Below are 7734 nucleotides of genomic sequence, written 5' to 3'. Positions count from 1 at the left end.
ACATGAAACAAAGAAAAAAAAAGAAATCATGGTAGAAACTTTCAAACCTCTTACCTCCATGAAGGACACTTGGACGTGAATTCAAAACAAAAGTAGTTTATAAGAGCAAGTTTCTTTAAGTTTGAAAAGCGACCTTAGTTCTAAATAATCAAATATGATATTACCATATACAACATCTCAAAGATGACAAGATTAAAAGAGGCACATAGCGTGCTCTAGTCGGATAAAATCGAAGGTCGTTATGGTAAAAAAAAAATTTTATGCAGTTGTACTACTTGCCATAGCGTCCCAAAGACGACAAGATTAAAAGAGGCACATAGCGTGCTGTAGTCGTATAAAATCAAAAACGTTATGGTAAAAAAATTTAATGCAGTTGTACAACTTGCCATAACGTCCCAAAGACGACAAGATTCAAAGAGGCACATAGCGTGCTGTAGTCGTATAAAATCAAAGGACGTTATGGCGAATTTTTTTTTAATGCAGTTTTACTACATACCCTAACGTCCCAAAGACGACAAGATTAAAAGAGGCGCATAGCGTGCTGTAGTCGTACAAAATCAAAGCACGTTATGGCAAAAAAAAAAATTTAATGCAGTTTGAAGTTGCAAATTCTACGAAAGATGACAGTTCACATTAATGTTTGAATACGTGCAAACAATATGAGAGTTTACAAATTTACCAGACAACAGTAACGAATAATCAACTAATAACGCAGCAGTTCTAAATAACCAAATTTAAAATGACCACATTTAGCACCCAAAAGATGACAAAACTGAAAGAGCCGCATAGCGTGCTGTAGTCGCATAAAACCAAAAGACGTTATAGCAAAAAAATACAGTTTGAAATCAACATATTCTACGAAAGATGACAGTTCGTATTAATGTTTAAATCGGAGCAAACGACACGAGAGACTACAAATTTACCAAAAAAAATAAAAATATAATTTATAATTTATATTTTATAATTTATAATTTAAATATAATATATATTTTTTTTATAAAAAAAAAATAATGAACTTATAACACAGTAGTTCTAAATAATCAAATCTAAAATGACCACATACAGTGCCCAAAGCCGACGATAAAAAAAAAAAAAAAAAAAAAAAAAAAAAAAAAAAAAAAAAAAAAAAAAAAAAAAAAAAATGCAGAGCCTGTATGAAATCAAGGGCCGTTATGAAAAAAAAATAGTGCAGTTTGAAGTTGACAATTTCTAGAAAAATGATAATGGTTGAATCAAAGCAAACAACACGGAACCCACAATTCTACCAGACAATAGAAACGAAAAAATAAACAGTTCTATTTAAACAAGTGTGAAACAATCAAATAAAGCAGCGCAAAGATGACAATATGAAAAGAGGCACACCAAAAGCCGCAGCTTTCCAAAATCAAAGCTCATTATGACAAAAGAACTATTTTCAAATACATTTTGATGTTTATGAACTATAGAGAAAATGAGAGCACAGGAGTCCGAAAATCATCACACAACAGCAATCAACACTATATGAAATATCCCAATAATCTTAGATACCTAACTTATTGAAGTAGAATGAAACATGCATAACGAGCTTTAATCTTGGACAGCCTGCTTATGGTGCTTTCACACTACGCCGCAAAACCTTTCACACTGGATAATTTAAGACTTAACGTTGCGTTATGAAAAATTAATAAGCATATTTTTGTCCATGTCGTTGACAATTCCAGGTAGATTCGAATTCTACAAAAAAAATCTTATGTTACATAAGTTTATGTTAGGTTACGAAAAGTCAACATAGTAGCAACAAGATAGAACTTCAGGATAAGGGACTAAATTTTGACAATTAATTAGTAAACTTAGTAGCAACATAGTCAATTAGTCAACATAGTAGCAACAAGAGTAGCAACATAGTCAATTAGTCAACATAGTAGCAACAAGATAGAACTTCAGGATAAGGGACTAAATTTTGACAATTAATTAGTAAACTTAGTAGCAACATAGTCAATTAGTCAACATAGTAGCAACAAGAGTAGCAACATAGTCAATTAGTCAACATAGTAGCAACAAGATAGAACTTCAGGATAAGGGACTAAATTTTGACAATTAATTAGTAAACTTTTTCTAGAAAACCTTTAACGCTTGATAGAAGGATGAATCTCCATCTCCATCCCATATTTTTATTTTTAAATGAAGCTAAAAATAAAAATAAACCAAAAAGTTTGTTTATGATGATTTGATGATTTTAGACGATGATTATGATAGCTTCATGAATTTTTACATGAGCCTAGTGTGAAATTACTTGTTTAAATAAATTAACGTATACTAAACGTAGCTTAACTTTGTCAACTAGCATTGAAAATTACGTACTTAGCGTGAACTGTTTACGTACTGTTGTGCTTTGAGTTAAATAACCTTTAATTTTGCCATTAAATGTTTTCTATTCTTTTTTAGTTTTTCTTTCAAAATAGAATTTTGAGAGAAAGAAATTCCAAGGATATTTTTTAATGCATCATTAGTATTGCATCAAAGGATACAGGAAAACACAGAATTAGACATCAAAGTAAGCAAAGTAAGAATAGAAGCAAAATTTTGCTTCAAAATCTACTGTAAAAATTACGGGAAAAAGTCTGTAAAAACTATATGCTCAATGCGTAGAACTTCGAACTCTTTATCATTGTTTTAGTAATCTTATAACATTTATCGATAAGCCGATGTCTGGTGATGTAATTATCGATCGTAGTCGGTCAGACAATCAGTAAAAATGACCAGCGATAACGTTCGTGATAGCGAACTACATTAGTTTACTTCATATCGGATTAGAGCCAAATCGCATAAAAAAATGAAACAAATGACTATGTGCCTGAATCGGATAACTTTTGCAACTGAACTTGATCAGCAATCATAACGGGATTGATAAAGACCGGTTTCCGGATAATCTACCGACTGTTCGAACGCCCTATCATGGATTAACGTATTTATCTAGGATAAAGCAGATTATATACTCTCTCCTTTCCCTATTCTTTTTTCGTAAGTATAACCAACATAATTAGGATATAACCTTATTAATGAATAACTGAATTTCTCAATAACACTAAAATCTCTTATTTTTACAATTATGTCGTTTATTTTGATATATTTTAAATTTATAAGTGTCAAAAATCGGTTCCCTGTTTTAGAACACTTTCAGAATCATTAATATTGCTTTCCGGATTAATGTTAAAATAAACATTCAGACTAAAAATGTTAACTACTAGCAATACTTAACATTGATCCTAAAATCTAGGCACGAAAAAAACACAAACTGACATGAAAAAAACACATCATTTTTAAACCAAAATTTAAGATGATCGGTTGAAAACATGATACCTTCTACACAGGGAGGTACAAAGTTGACGGAGGTGCAGTGACCAGGCCCCCCAGAAATCATTAATTCATCAGAGTTCTGAGCATTTCTTGTATAAAAAATTCACCCATACGTTCCTGTTTTCCAAGTATCTCCGTTTTCAGCTAACCAGATTATGAAACATTTTTATTTTCTATGGTCGTATCCAAAAGAGGATTTTCTTGCAGAGGAGGGTGATGATTTAGATTTTAAATCGCCAATGCTTTTTATTAAGAAAAAAAAACAGCAACAAAAACACACGTTCAAAAATTGGTACTATTGTCCATTGGCAAATTTTCACCGCCGCATTTTAAGATACTACGTAATTCTTTTTTCACACCAATCTTTATGAAACCCAAAACCTCACTAATCAAATGAATTCTCCGACATGGCTCAAACCCTTTAAAATATCATGAAAAACTACTCGCAATAAACTAAGCACTGCAAAAGCTGATGAACACTGTATAGCCTAGTTTAAAATTGTGTTTAGTGCACTTTAGCAAAATAAAAATAAAAAACGACGAAAAACTCAAAAGCCAGTTTCAATTTTACTGTAGGTCCTTTACGTAGATCCTTAATCCTGTAAATAAAAGACAATATTAGCATACATTTCCAAGTTATTGTAGATCTTTAAAAATACCTAAGAATTCCAGCTACCTCTCTCCAGTCTGGGCCAAACTTACACAACAATAATAACACTAATAATTTATTTCTTAACTAAAAATACAATGAATACAGTGTAGCAAGGGAGAGATAGAGAAATAAAAACAAGAAATTGATTTTATTTCTAAACTCACTTTAGAAACTTTCTTAAACATCATTGATTTAAAATGTATTTAATATCCTCGTTTTACAATACCAAGCCGGAAGAAAAAACGAAAATTTACAGAAACAGAAATGGCGATTGCGAACAGAAAAAACATCATTCTTTTTCAACAGTGTGTAAAGCTTTAAAAAATTGAAATTATTAATTTCATTATTAATTAATTAATAATGAAATTAATTATTAATTATTAATTCATTATTAATTAATTATTAATTATTAATTATTCAATTTTTTATTGAAATAAAAAATTTAAAAATTGAATGATCGCAAAAAAAAACAGAAAATAATTTATACATTATTATAAACTATAAATTTATAAGCTGTAATTTAGCGGTATTGCTACGGTTTATTACATTACTTACATAAACTTTACGGTTATATTTCCCTCTATTAGCAACAATCTTTAAGCAACCAACCCTAATCTTGAACACAGTGAAACTAGTTACAAGCGAAAAGAACATAGTTTAGTAGTAGTGTTAATACCCAACGATAGAAAACGAGCAGGAGGGTTTTTACAAAGAGGGGGAGAGGAAAGAAGAGGGACAGAAATTCACATTTATATACGTTCACCTAAAGGCCAATACGTGCAAACGCTCCACTTTTGTGACGTGCTGATTTTGAAAGGACCTGTTTATATCTACCAACAGCTAAAAGATCGCCAGCGTAGGCTAGAATGTGGAAGGGAGTGTATATTCAGAAGTTTCCGAAAAATTGCTAATTTAAACAAACTAGGATACAGAACTTCTCTCTGTCAAGCTCTTCTTCAAAAAGGGATACATTAATCAGAAACAAAGCCACTAACTTTAGATTTAGGAAATAAATATGAGTACCAAGATTTTAGTAGGAAAATGATGGAAATATTAACAAGCTAGAGAATAAAGAAAATAAATCTGAAAACACTTAATAGAATTGAAGGCTTTAAAAATACCAAGTGCACAAAGATAAGTTTATTTTTGCCCACTTTCAACAAACAAAAAAGGAGCGGAGTAAAAAAAAAAAAAAAAAATCAACTTCTAAACAAGGAAAATAGATAATACAAAATTAATCCAAACAGCTCTGGTAAATAATGTTAAATGGCAGAAAATGAAGTAAACGGTTTAAACTTCTCTTAAACACCTCGCACTCTATTCTGAATGCACATCATCAAAGGGGTGAGGAACACAATATTTTTGCAAAATAAAACTATTCCTGTAATACAGCAGGAATCTTAATAAAAACTTTGGATAGCGGCAAAATCCCGATCGAACCTTTAACTGCTCAGTTTTAGACAGAAAATTCCAAAGTGGCGAAATATACGGTGCGTGAAGCAGAGCTGGGGCACTATAGTTTAGAAAGCACTACTATAACCATACTTCAGTGCAGAAAGTTTGGCATAGCTGGCGCGAAAACCTGGTACGGCATGTTCAACGGTAAGAATACGAGTACTACTCTTATTTGGACCATAAAAGAGGCTGAGGTATTTCATTGAAGAAGACTCTATAATAAGTTTACCAGCTACCATAACAGATATAGCTTTACCTCGGGCATTATAAGCAAGAAATTCAGTCTTAGCAGGATTAACATGGGTTATAGGTTATAATCAGAAATCCTAGGCGGTTATGATCAGAAATCAAAGAATCAAGGTTTTCCTGTAAAGTAGAAAGACTCGAACTGACAAGCAGGACGTCATCTGCATTGCAAATCAAACTTAAATCACAAAAGTCAATAAACTGCACCATTAATAGTCCTAGTTATATTGGTTGTCAAAATGTTAAACGTAGCAGGACTCTTTGACTGAGTCCTTTAATAAGACGAGTAGGCCGAGTTAAAAGACCTTTTTCAAATTTAGCCCTAACATAACTATGGCTATACCAATATGAAAACAATGCAACAATATAACTTCGAAATCAAGCAAAGTCAAAAATATTTTTGATTTGACTACAGAATCGAATGCTGCTTATATATCCAACTACACAAATATACAGGATTTCCCGAATTCTCGATATTACTACGGTTGCAGCATTAGCTTCAGTAGGCGATGAGCAAACGCACAATTCAGATGCTTGCGACAACCAAACTGTCTATAATCTAGCACGCGTTTATCATTTCATACAGGATAAGGCTTTCTAGAGCCTCGCTTAAAACAGTACAAACAGTAATAGGGCGGTAACTACTAAAAAAATAACATTTTTTCCTTTTTTTAAAATAGTCGTTATTACGCCAGAACGAAATGAATTGGGTACTTGACCTGTATCAATACACATTTGAAATAAGTGTCAGATGCTCAATCAGTTGTGCACTTGCGTTTTGAAGGTGGTGGGGTGTGATACCGTCTCAAAAAGGAACTTCAACGACGTCTCAAAAGCCAGATTAAACGCACGAACTCACTTTTAGTAACAAGAAGCATGTTACGTGTATGCAATAGATAACCCGGCCTACTTTTTAATAAGGCATTACTTCCAGTTTCTTAATTTGAATCACGGGAGCCAAACACAGCAGAATAATGGCGAAACCATTGCCCTTCAGGAAACCAATGCTCGCTTTACTAAGAACGCTTGGATTTTTAAAAGCCTCAGCAGAGACACGCTCAGCTTCCCTAGCTTTAAGGTCACTGATAGACTCGGTGTACTCCTTTTTCTTCTTTCTGAAAAACTTGAATAGAAGACCAGATCTTAGCTTATCATAATCACACCAAATGCAATGTCACATTTTTGAAAGTCTTTTAGCTGCGCTTAAGCTGAGATCATGACTCCAACCAAACTTACGGGTACCTCTCTTCACTTTACCAACCAGGATGGAGGCTGCCTCCCCACACTCCGTAGCATGAACAATTTCAGCAGCATATATACTAAGGCTAATGCTACCACTTACACCATGAAGCCAAACCTGGTTCGGCACTTTAATTTTCTTTAGTGTCTCATCTAGTATATCTTGGCAGGGAATCTTATCAACCTTTTCCCACTCTGTATTGTAGTAATAGTGCGGGAGGTCTGTCCTAGTATTAAGCAAATAACTAATGTTAAATGACAAGCCGAGGTGATCGCTGAATGTGTGCTACGAATCCAATGCAACATTCGAAGCAAGAGCTAAGTTAGAGACAGCATGATCTATATTGGAGGTGTTACCTGGGTTATGTAGGTATATATAGGTAAAAACATCACTTTTTAAACTAACAACCGTATCACTCGTCAGACATGAGCACACAATAACAGAAAATTTTCCATTCTTAGTTGGGCCACATTGAAAATCTCCGTCGACTATGTAACGGGTATTACCCAAATGAAGCAAAAGTCTATGAAGGCGACTGTATGCCTCGGAAAAACGTATTCACTTTGGATAGAGTTATAATTGGTGGGGAAATAAACATTAGTGATGGTGAACATGCTGGGACCTTCGAGTTGGGAAGCTATGTAGAAATCATATGATTCCAATTTCTCCAGAAGCAGGCTCTTATCATTAAAATAGCAGTTCGGCTACTGGGTCTGCCACAGCCACTCGGACGAATGACCTCAAGAATTAACACAGATTTGCGTTGGAAACACTCATAAAGACCGAAGTCTTCTGCAGTAAGTAA

The 7734-nt window shown here is 33.3% G+C and overlaps 1 protein-coding gene across 2 annotated transcripts in view; it reads right to left on the bottom strand.

The window, feature by feature from the left end:
• Window positions 1–1276: 1276 nt before the first annotated feature.
• LOC136029891 (protein MEMO1-like) overlaps window positions 1277–7734 on the bottom strand; it is a 52249-nt gene continuing 45791 nt past the window's right edge. Inside the window, exon 9 of one of the 2 annotated variants that reach the window (XM_065708374.1) lies at window positions 1277–3935. The gene's annotated coding sequence lies outside the window, so the exon portion shown is untranslated. The remainder of the gene's footprint in view (window positions 3936–7734) is intronic. The other variant, XM_065708375.1, reaches the window with a different exon arrangement.

The sequence above is a fragment of the Artemia franciscana genome, chromosome 8 (assembly GCF_032884065.1).
Source record: "Artemia franciscana chromosome 8, ASM3288406v1, whole genome shotgun sequence".
Taxonomy (NCBI): domain Eukaryota; kingdom Metazoa; phylum Arthropoda; class Branchiopoda; order Anostraca; family Artemiidae; genus Artemia; species Artemia franciscana.
Note: the sequence above shows the minus strand (reverse complement) of the source record. Positions and strands in the feature narration are given on the sequence as shown.